The 12,273-nt window shown below is 37.6% G+C and overlaps 1 pseudogene; it reads right to left on the bottom strand.

The window, feature by feature from the left end:
* Positions 1–8,455: 8,455 nt before the first annotated feature.
* Positions 8,456–10,965, bottom strand: LOC126618079 (cyclin-dependent kinase F-3-like; annotated as a pseudogene).
* Between the last annotated feature and the right edge of the window lie 1,308 nt (positions 10,966–12,273).

The raw sequence follows: 12,273 nt of genomic DNA, 5'->3' as shown, positions 1-12,273 counted from the left end.
TTGGTTGACAAAAATAGTCCATTAACATGGACTTATGATGATTTTGAATCATTGAATGTTGAAGTGATAAACCACTTAACGAGACGGAAACTAGGCAAGGACTTCACCTTTGTTTCCCTATCCTAATCGTTCACTAAGTTTATTGTAAACTATGTAGTGAAAAATAACCACATGCTCTCCAAAATTGTTTGATGTGATAACACAATTGAAAAAAGGTTTCAAGAGAGATAGTGGGAGTTTAGGGACCATGACTAATGTAGTCAAAGGTGAAAGTCAAATAAAGAAGATAAATAACTCCAAGGGAACAAACTTTCTTTATGAAAGGATGGACATTGGAAGGGGTATTTGCAAGAAATGTCTTGCAAGTGTCAAGAACACATCTTTCGAAGGTGTTGTAAATTGTTCTTGAAAAGTTCAAAACAGTTGGTTCTTCTACTTGAATGCATGATTCCGTATTAGTGACTATGTTTTACAATCGTTGTAAAAGTGTGGCTAATAAGAAGTAGAAGATTAATGAGAGAAGAGAAAGTACTTCACATTCGAAGCGTGAATCAAATGTAGATCTCTGCGAAAGCAGATGGTACTTACTTCCTCATATGAACTACCAAAGAAATTGGAAAAACATAGATTGTCTTTGTATTCCAATTTTAAGGAACTAAATTCCGTCACTATGTGAAATGGATAAATGTTTTGTTTGACAAAACAATGTTCTTTATTAATCAATGATTGGATTATGGTAATCTAATTAATTATCTCTATAGTAGAGATAATATGGTAGTGTTAACTGTTTAGAAAATAATGATGCTTAAAACCCAAAAGGTTGCAAGGTAGTGACTAATCTCAACTAAAGTTGTGATACCTCTAAAACATAAATTACGAGTTGGTCATAGATGGACGCTTTGGATCGTTAGATCCGGATCCAATACCTTCTTGTTAAAATTGTATAGAGGCAAAATGTTTGAATCTTTATTCTTTTGGAAAGAAGAAAGAATCACAAAGTTGTTGAGGTTAATTCACTTAGATGTTAGTGGCACTTGTCCACAAACATAATACTACTCATGTTGAATTACATTTACCGAAGATCACTCTCGGTTGGACTATAGTTTATTTTGAATAAACACAAGTCCGAATACTTTGCAAAATGTTTCAAAGAATTCAAGTAATGTAAGTTGATGAGTAAGACGTCTAAAGTATTTACCTCCTTAGATTTGATCCAAGGAAAGGTAACACTTTAGATGAGTTTCCTTGAAAGATATCAAGGAAAATAGCATCATAAGATAATGTATTTCTCCATTAGGAGAAGAACGAACTTGAATAAGATTTAGTTCGTTAGATATTATCAATTACCCATATATAGGATATATACTTCTAAAACAATATGATTGTCAATGAGAAGATCTTCCAATATTTTCATGACTCCATAAGATGTAGTTGGAAAAGAAAGACAAATCTTAAGAATGTTAAAGATTTGGGGTTGTGTGCTAACAAGCAATATTTGTTTGATAACAATCTTGTAGGATATCCTTAAAATAACTTTTGGATATCGCTTCTATAAACCAACTAACAAATGTTGTTTTGTTGGGTAGTTCATTGTAATTCTACAATGTGATTTGCCTAAAAGCAAATGAACGAGAGATAGAACTCGAAGAATGGGTTCTTTGAGAGACAAGAAAGTAATCAACAAATATAACAACCTAGTTCCTATACCACAAGCTCCAAGGTAGTCGATAAGGATTTATAATCCATCTCAGTTGAATGGTTTTGAACTTTATGACTATGTCATAGAGTTGCACCTCTTAATTCGAAAGAAATAAGAATGAAAATCCTTATGACTACATTGAGTGCATATACGATATATACTCAAGAAAATGGTAAAGTACCATTTGACTCGAAATAATGAAACCTTCAAAGCTAATTGGTAGCTTAAGGTGACTACAATCAAATAGAATGGTTGACTTTAAAGGAACCATTTTTGACGTAGTCTTAGTTTCAATTAATTCGAAGATTGCTAACTACAACTAAATGGTGATTCAATGTTTGGACATAATATGGGTTTCCGAAACCATTATTAAGATAGTCTTGATAATATATGTCTAAAACTATAAATCACAAGACATGTAAGTTGTAGAGATCCATCCATCATGGATCTTAGCAAGTTAGTGGGAGCTATTTGCATTTTATGAGAAAAGGATCAAATCGTTTGATTTATCATAAAGATGTAAATGAATCTTTTGTTTACTAGTTTTACAAAAGATTAGTGGGAGTTAATCATGTTCCTAAAATTTAAATATATATGATATATTAATTTTGGAAATGAAAAGAATACTTCTTCGTTAAAGTTATGACTTTAAGCATTCTATAAACGATAGAATGTATATGGGAGATATAGTCTATGTACATGGGATGGAAATCTATATGATATATTTCATGATATAATTGGATTATATCAATCCCTAATAATAGACAATGGATGCTAGGAAGTTTCTCATATGATGATAAACTTCAATTAGAAGGATGACTCTAGTAAGACTAGCAAGTTGCCCTTCTCAAAGGGAACGTGCCCCTTTGACTCCCAAAGAAATAATGCGTAAATTGAATCCTTTATGCATACGCAGAAAGGTGATTTATGTATTTCATATTGTATGAAAAACATTGATATGAGTTGTACCTAGAACGGTATAAGATGATATCAGTGCAAGCCCAGGATCAGAACCATGGCAACTGTCAAGTGAGTCCTTAAGTATTTAAGAAATACTAAAGGATAAATTCCTCAAAGATCGAGGAAGAATCAAAGTGACGTAATGGAAGCGTAAATGTATTAGATTATGAATCTAATCCATCATTGGATGTTTCTTCATTATGAATGAAGAGATAAACGGATATCTCTTTATTATGACTAAAGAGATATTTGGATGGAAACATTAAAGTAATGACTTTAGTGTGTTCCATTATGAATGCAAAATATATTGCCATATAGAAGTTTACAACAATGTTGTTTGGATGGGAAAGTTCATTTATGAACTCTCTATTCGGTTCCAACCAGAAAGTGTATGACACTAATGGGGCGATAGCTCAAGCCTGGGAATCAAGGTCTCATCAAGATCCGAACACAAATGAGAAACTGAACCACATGATTGAGAATCATGTATAATGGTGACGTCGTTATTCTCAAGGTTGCTTCTGTGGATAACACATATAGATATCCACTGCCTAGGCCTACTATTCAGCCATTTATGAAATGACTACAGAAGAGATATCATCATTGATGATCAAGCTGATTGGCTCTAGTGCAAGTGGGAGATTGTTGGAAATGTGCCCTAAAGCCAATCATGTGATGATACTTTACGGACATTTCACATGTTAAACTAATCCAGTTTAACATATAAAGGGCATACATTATTGTTTGAGCCGTCTCATATAAATGTTATATGCTTAAACAATAAAGTCCAAGGAATATGTGATTGGGAGAATGTAATCTAATGAAGTTAGATTCTTGAGACCATTCTTTCGTAGACACATCCTAAACGTTCCTGATCATAGGATTGCCAATTGGGCATTGACAGTCCGTCAAGATCGGTACGTACTATGTCTTCTCTCAGGGAGAGTGATTAGTCTCTAGTCATTGGTGTGTGTGACATCAAGACAAGTACGGTAGGTGCTCAATAGAGAATGAGTTCACTGAACGCGATCAACGAAGAGTTCTCATATTCCATGTCACATGAGAACTCATGGTTGGGATAATGCAAAGTAGTCCTTTGACCTGAGGCATCATAGTTGTCTTGTGGTTAAGACCTTGATCTTTGATTATGTCAAAGTCATCCCACCAGGAGGGTGTCCACGGCATCGTTGGGGTCAAGCCGCTTAGCTATGGAGACAAGTGAATGCGCAACAAGGGATCTCTAACCTTCAAACCGTTTGAAGGAGAATACTCTCTGATATGATTTGAATCTCTGGCCAGAGTATGAATGAGATTTGGGAATGCGTTCCTAATCACATTCAAGGTAATCATATAAGCACAAGACACACATTGGATAGTAGACATGAGAAAATAAACTATCAAACCAAACAATGTGGTCAAGAGTATTAGATTAGAGAAGGACCGTATTGCATTTGTAATCCCAGACTGAATAGGTTCTCCACCTCTTCTGATTAGCTTGGGTAACCATGACATACGGCTAGGTGTCACTCATGGTTTGTGGAAGCCCTAAACGTGTGTAATCACTAAAGGGAGAATTGAAAATAGTTTCAATTCACAATCGATGTAAAATGGTTTTAATCGCCCACTACCTCGCTAAAAGGAACCTAATGGATCGTACACCGTGTAAGGTAGAGATGGACGAAATAAATGAAATGAGTAAGATTAATTGAATGGTTTAATTATTTATGGCAAGGATTAATTAATATGTTAATTAATCAAACGAATAAGTTCGTTAAAGACCACGGGATAGTTTTGGACCTTAAGGCCCAATGGGCTTCGAACGTCAAGCCCATTAACTTAAGTTGTATGACAATTTAATGAATAAAGATTCATTAAAGCCCAAAAGCCCAAAAATCCCTAAATGGCCGGCCATAAGGAATGAATTAGGGTTTTGGTTATTTAGGTCACTTAAAGAAGTGACTATATAAATGACTTTATAGCCAAATATTCATTAAGTGAAATAAGGGTTTATTTTTGGGGAAAATGGGTGAGAATTGTCTCTCCATTTTCTCTCTAAAGAGGCCAACACCTTGGAGGTGATTAGCTAGTCATCTAATCCTCCAAGGTCACTCATTCATCATCCAATCTCTCCTTGGTGTAGAGACTTAGAGGTTCTCAATTTTGGGAACTTGGAGAACCTATTCTTCCATCCAAATCCATGGATCTAAGAAGCAAGGAATGAAGGCCCTATCTCTTTGGGTGATTAGCCTTTGCTTATGCAAAGAGGAATCTACAAAGGTATTAATTTCAACTCACTTATTTTTGAGTTGATTATTGGTTCACCAATCTACTAGGCTTTGAATTTCATGGGTAAATGTTTTGTATTTGAGTGCATGTAAGCATGATTCCGCCTTTAATTGTTAATTGCATGCTATATGATGTTGCTCAAATGAACATGTTTTTCAAAATAATTCCTTCACGTACGGCCTAAACAAGGCCTCCCATTGCCTGATGGTGCTCGCTAGGAGGTGAGAAAGGGAGGAGGAATGGTCCACAGGTGGTGATGGTGCTCGCCGGAGTGTGCGCCACTATGGTGGAGGTCACGATGGGGTGTGGGTGTGGTGTGTCTGTGCTCCGGGAAGGAGAGTTGCAAAGAGATAGTTACTTGAATTGAAGAGGAAAAGCAAAGAACACCATATAATAAATGAAACCCAGAAGATAAAATGTTCGATTTCTTACCTAAGATTTCAAAGAAGAAGAGAGAGAAAGGGGCAAAAAAATGCCTAAACCCCTAGAGAGAAAGTGTGTGTTTAGGAAATTTCTCTGAGGAGTGAGGAGATTGCTTTGCTAGAGGTTTTTGGAAGAGAGAGAGAGAGAGAGAGAGAGGGAGAAAGATTTCTGGGATTTTGTGTTTCAAGGAACTTCTCTCAAGGCAAGATTTTTTACAGGCTGATAGGAAATAAGAGAGAGAGAGAGAGAGACTTATGGGATACGAAAAAGAAAATGTCAGATATAGGATTGGGAGTCTCAATTTGGGACCTTGGGTTATGTGAGGGAGGTGAAGTGGAGGGGTCACCATGTGGTTTAAAGAAAATGTTAAACACTAATTTCATTCAAAATATCTTATATTTATTATTTTATTTTTTTAAATTAAATTGTTTTATTTGGGAAATCCATCTTTGAGGCCTTGAAAGTCTCTTTGAAGATCAGATCATGCTATATACTTGAAACTCTAACGTCACATATACTATTTTTTTGTAAAAAAATTAATATATTTTTCATGTCTTTCTTATATTGTAATAATTCATTATATATAAATGATTATGGTATGTTTAAACTTCTTTCATTAATTACTACATATATTCTATACTCACAATGTTTGCCAGCTCACTGTATAATCAACTTAAATTAGTTAAATCCATCATGCAATGCATTTCCTTCCAATTTTTTGTGATAAACTAATAGATAATTGACTAAATAAACATCCTGCAAAGTTTCAATAAAAATTTCCAAGTTTTTCTTACAATTTCCGTGGTTTTTATTCAATTTTTATCGATATCGATAATATCCCGATATTTCCATTGATATTTCCGTATTTTTGGACTACCGATATTTCCGATATCATCGATATTTTATACCTTGGTTGCAATGTTCGTTTCCTAGTTCTATTTTTTCATCACTCACTTACCTCCTACATTTCACATCATCTAATGGCTTAACGTGTATATTTGACACACTTTGAAATTTAATAGTCAATAGCCAATTACAAATCAGACATTAACGATCTCCCTTTTATCTCTTGAAGTGCCAGTTTGACAGGATAAGTGTGTGCATCCATGGAGCCATGCATTGGATGCATGACTCAACACTAATTATTATGGCTGTTTTCGACCTTGAAGACTAGAGATTCAGAGTCATCCCAGTCCCAAAAGATTATGCTTACGATATTCATGGTATTAACGATAAGCTTGGAAATATATTTGAGCCATTAGACAACTTCTTCATCTGTTTGGTTTAGCAAGTTTAATTGGGTTTTATCTGTTTGGTTGCTGAGAAAACAAAGGCATTCATGAATTCATACAAAAACAAAGGCATTCATGAATTCATACAAATGAAAAGCTTTTCTCTTTAAGCATAACTTGCTGCATTTTTTTTCCCGAAGTTTCATCAAAGGGCTGTATTCAATTTTGACTTCTTATTCCAATCATCGTTTGGTCAAAGGAGTTGGGAAATAGCTTATAAAGCACATTTGGTTCTTCAGGGCTGCGATTAATTGAAGTCTTAGAATTAGCCTACTAATTTAGTTTTTAAATCTTTTCCTGGTTCTGTGTTCTCTTGCTTTCTTGACATGTAGAAGTTGGACGGATGTGTTGAGTAAAAGGAATTTTTATTTTATTCTTCTTAGGGGTGGTTTGGGAGTGAGGTGTTTAAAAAAAAAGCACCCATGAAAAAAAGCTGTAAGGGTTTTAGGTGTTTGGTAAACTAAAAAAAAAGGGCTTATTTTGGAAGCTGCTGTGAGAATAAGCTGAAATCAAAGGAAAAGCTGAAGCAGCTATTTGTTGCTTTGGAAAACTGGTTTTTTTTCAAATCACACGGAGCTACAGTGCTCCTTTAATGAAAAGACCCACGCCAGACTTGTGGGCGAAGATCGAGTCGACGGCGAGGGTGGAGATCTCGACGGCGAGGGAGGGTTCGGAGTTGGTCATGTCGACGAGGATGCCTTCGGGGCGGAGTCCAGAGAGTGCGTTGGTGGTGGGGTCGAGGAGGACGGAGCGGACGTCGGATTTGGGTTATAGGTATTCTGGGTTTGTGGGTTTTCTATCGAAATGCTTCCTGTCCTTGCGAGGGTGCGGTTGAAGACGGTGAAGGCGCCGGCCTTGAGGGTTTTCTAGGTTTGGGGTTTTCTGGGTTGTGGGTAGAAGAACTGGAAATTTTCTGACCTCGCAAGCGTTGGGCATCCTTTAAATCTGACCTCGCAAACCCCAATTTGGGGATCTCCAAACCCTAGAAATGGTTTCCTCCGACGGGGGAAAAACCGATTCGAGAGAGAGAGACTTTTGTGGGTTTTCAGGTTTAAAAAAAAAGTAAAAAAAAAAACTCATTTTATATCCTTTTTGGTCATTTCACATAGTCATAGCTGTTTTACATAAAAGTTTACCAAACACTATCAGACTGCTTTTTTTCTTTCCAAAAACACTTTCACAGAAAAGTTTACCAAACAGTCTGCTGATTTATTTCACAGCCACTTATTCTCACAGCAGTTTTTTTTCAAAGCATAGTAATACCAAACCAGCCCTTAAAATAGTGATTTACTTATTGTTTGTCACTGTCTGTTCATTACATGAAAGTAAAGGACAAGGTATACTGTGGAGAAGCTTGTGCATTTCTTATAAATTTGGGCTGTCAACGTATGCCTGTGAATGGTATGCCTTTTCTCCTAATTTTGTTTCGTAAACATATAGGTTTCTATTCAATGCAGACATCTGAAATAAACATTTCAATCCTTGTGCTTTTAATAGATGTCATAACATGATTACATTCAATGCAGACATGCAATTGCAACGAAGAACCTCTCAAGATCAGTGGCTCTCAGGGGTTGTCGAACTCTAATTTGATTACAAGTGTCTGTTCAATGTTCGGTCTCTGAATGAATAATCAAGAAAGAAGATTGGTGTGATCCTCTTGGAAGAAGCTTCGGACTTTCTCACACACTGCTGGTTTGACTGTTATGAATTGAGCTTGAAATTTTTGTACTCTTTAACAGGTCTAATTTGGCACATGTTTCAAACAATGAAATTTGAACCAAATGAAACAACGTGACTCAATTTTTATAAAATTTGTAGCTATTTATTGCAGATTAATGAGCTTACAAAAATCGTATCATACATTAGTTGTTGTTGGCTTCCTGCCACTCTACGTTGAGCATTCAAATAAACTACACTTGTTAAAGTAAAATTTGTATGTAGTTTTTGAAATCTAATGAATCAAAAGCAATTAACTACCAAATCACTCGTGTCAAAGCTACACGAAAATAATGGAATTCGATGCAGGCAGAATATTGCTATGTCTACAAGGGATTGCGTGTGGAATCTTGTAGTTGCCAACGAAGAAAGGATGCCGGAGTACTTCATCAGCAGTAGGCCTTGCGGAAGGGTCCCAAGAACAAAGGGAAGAAATCAGCTGGATGGCAGATCTGCTCGCGGAAGGAATCATCGCAGGCAGACCAACACTGTGAAGCTGTCCCTCTGGCCATGACTCCCAAGTGGGACTGCCAATGACACTGCAAATCTTGAATATCTGATCGTCAGGACCTTGACCGAGAAATAGAGGCCGGAATGAAAAAGCTCTGCCATGATGGCTCCCATTGCCCACATATCGACCTTAGGACCATACAAGCCTGACTGAAGCAACACCTCAGGAGCAAGATATGGACGAGTAGTGATGTACTCTGTATAGCCGAACCCAAATCTGCAATCATGACCACGCGCGCACCATCGTTAACCAACACGTTAGCAGGCTTCAAATCACGGTGGAAATAGCCGTTTCTGTGCATATAAGCGCCAGGCCCTGAAACATCTGAAAACAGATGCTTCTAACTTCGTTCCCGGTGAATTTGGTTCACCTTTTCTTCATAATATCAAGCAGACTGCTCTGCATATACTCAAAGACAAGGAACGCAGAATCGCATTCGGTGATGACATCCTTCAACTGGACAATGTTGGGGTGCCAGAGCTTGGAAAGGGACTGAACTTCGGGTAGGCTTAGGTGTTGAAATATTTTTAGATCGACGCACCTGGGGGGCCCACTCTAACGACATGATACTGTCCTCAACTTTACTACCTGCCTAATTCGTCAGTTGTGGGTAGTAACTTTACCACCTGCCCAATCCGTCAGGTGTGGTGATAGGACAGAAGACAAAGAAATCTGGGTTTCACTTACTCACACCGTTGATAGGATAGAAGACAAGAAAGTTGAGAGCTTTTGGGAAAACGAGAGAGAAAGAGGCAAGTTTCTAATGACTTGAGATTTGGAAAGTTACACTATGTTTGGACGAGGGAAATAAACTTGGAATTTGGATTAAAGACAGAATTTATAAATTGACATGCACCAGTTTCCTTGTTTGGATTCATAAATATAGAAATTTAGAATTTCCGCATGGAAAAAAAACTTGGAATTTGGGACCTCAAATTCCCAAGTTTAAATTCCATGTAAATTTCTATAATTGAGAGTTTAAAAACAACAAATTCCGTATTTAATTCCATTGTCCTTTTAGGTTACCCAAATAAGAAAATTCATAAATTCTATTGTCATATCCCGGCCTGGGCCCCCACCACATCGGAGGCTCGACTCCGCCGTAACACGATATTGTCCGTTTTGGGTCCCGGCCATACCCTCATGGTTTTGTTTCTGGGAACTCACACGAGAATTTCTCAGTGGATCACCCATCAGGGGATTGCTCTCACGCGAATTCGCTTAACTTCGGAGTTCCGATGGAATCCGAAGTCAGTGAGTTCCTAAAATGCCTCCTGCTAGGTTGAGATGAGAATATACATATAAGGTTTACATAATCCACTCCCCTGGACGATGTGGAATATAACAATCCATCCACCTTAGAGGCTCGACGTCCTCGTCGGCACATTTCCAGCCAGGGATTGGTTCTGATACCAAATTGTCACATCCCAGCCCGGGCCTCACCACATCCCCGAGCTCGACTCCGCCGTAGCACGATATTATCTGCTTTGGGCCTTGACCATGCCCTCACGATTTTGTTTCTAGGAACTTAGATGAGAACTTCCTAGTGGGTCACCCATCATGGGATTGCTCTCACGCAAACTTGCTTAATTTCGAAGTTCTGATGGAACCCGAAGTCAGTGAGCCCCCAAAATTCCTCGTGCTAGGTAAAGATCACCACGGCGCTGAATCATGAGCTCACCACGGCGCTGATTCATGAGCTCCCCACGGAGCTAAACAACCCGGTTATGCGAAGAAGACGCATACCTGTCTTGAAGAGTTCGCCACGCATTGTTCACAATAACAGAGAGGATGTTGGGTGTTAAGGAACTCGCCAACCAAGAGAGTACCAGTTGATCTTGCTGTATCCAAGCCTCAGACAGCGGATTGACTGTATCAGTCAATGTTCCATCAGCGTCGGACAGAAAAGCTGGTGGACAAATGGTAGAGCCGTCAACAAAGGAAAGCAGACCACGGCTACGGAGAAGAGGAATGAATTGCGCCCTCCATAGAGGGTAATTGGTACGGTCTAATTTAATAGTGAGAAAGTTGGTGACATTGGGGTGGGAAATGGTATGTGCAGCGGGTAAAGCCATTGAAATGGGAGAAGTGGTTGAGTCGTTGGACAAAGAGAGGATGATACCAAGATAGAAAACTAAAGGTTGAGGGTTGAGTATGATTTTGCTCGGTGAACATTCCTTCTCTATATTCATCTTTATATAGAGATTACAAAGGAGAGTTTGATGTAGAACAAACTCTTGTATAATAAACAGATAATACAAGTGATAATTGCATTAATCCAAAATACAAAATTCAAATAAGTTCACAGTTAGGATTGATCAGCATCTTTTAAAGATTCTTGCGTTTGTTGCGGCTTCTGTTGGCCAGAGGAAATATTTGAATTTCCTTCACTGTATCTGTTACTCTTCGCCAGTCTTTTCCTATACAAATTCTATGTTCGTTCACTTATTTAAGTCGAATGGCGGGAATAGTTGAGAGTTAATTTATATATGACATTGTTGAGCCACTGTGACAGATACCTATGGTCGTGACGTTTGAAGTTTCTTCTGGTTTGCATTTATTGTTCTTACTAACTAATGATTGCTGGATTATGCAATACAATATTCCAACGCTTGTGAGGTAAATGAACTGCATGTTCTTACCTACCTTCCAGTTGCTTGTATGAAAAATTAGAATTACCTTTGAAACAGGGCTTCTGTTAGTGTTGATGATCTACCGGCTGACCTACGCTTACCATTGTCCAAGCAAACGATGAAAGATCCTCTGTTAACGACCAAGTGTTGCTGCAAGAGCTTTTGTGATAAATATAAGTTATGATGTAAATTTAACGACCTAAATTTTGCAACTTCTACAGTAAGTATTTCAACTTTATCGATTGTAGTCTTTTTGGACATTGTATTTATTAACTGCTTAGTCTGAATTTTCCATGTCCTTTTCAGCACATCAGTTTTCTTTGTATCTACACCAGCTAACATTAACAATTAGGTATCAGGAACTACATTACGTTCAAGTCAGTGTGTGCGGGCCTACAAATACAATTGCAGATGATCTACTGCCATATACGCCACTGAGAGATCAATTCAATCGCTTCTCGGAATCGGGGTGCTAACACTAGTGCTGACAATGTTGGGAGCACTTTCAAATTTAAGTTGTTTTTCAATGTAGTGCTCTGGGTTTCTGAGACCTTCAACTTTTTGACCTTTTTGATTTAGCGAGTCTAATTGGGTTTTATCTGTTTGGTTGCTGAGAAAACAAGGGCATTCATTAATACATACAATTTAAAAGCTTTTATCTTTAAGCATAATTTACTGCATTTTTTGTTTTGTGATTTTCATCAAAGGGCTATGTCCGGTTGTTACTGCTTATTAGGATATCGTTCGGTC

Source organism: Malus sylvestris, chromosome 4 (genome assembly GCF_916048215.2).
Source record: "Malus sylvestris chromosome 4, drMalSylv7.2, whole genome shotgun sequence".
Lineage (NCBI taxonomy): Eukaryota > Viridiplantae > Streptophyta > Magnoliopsida > Rosales > Rosaceae > Malus > Malus sylvestris.
Note: the sequence above shows the minus strand (reverse complement) of the source record. Positions and strands in the feature narration are given on the sequence as shown.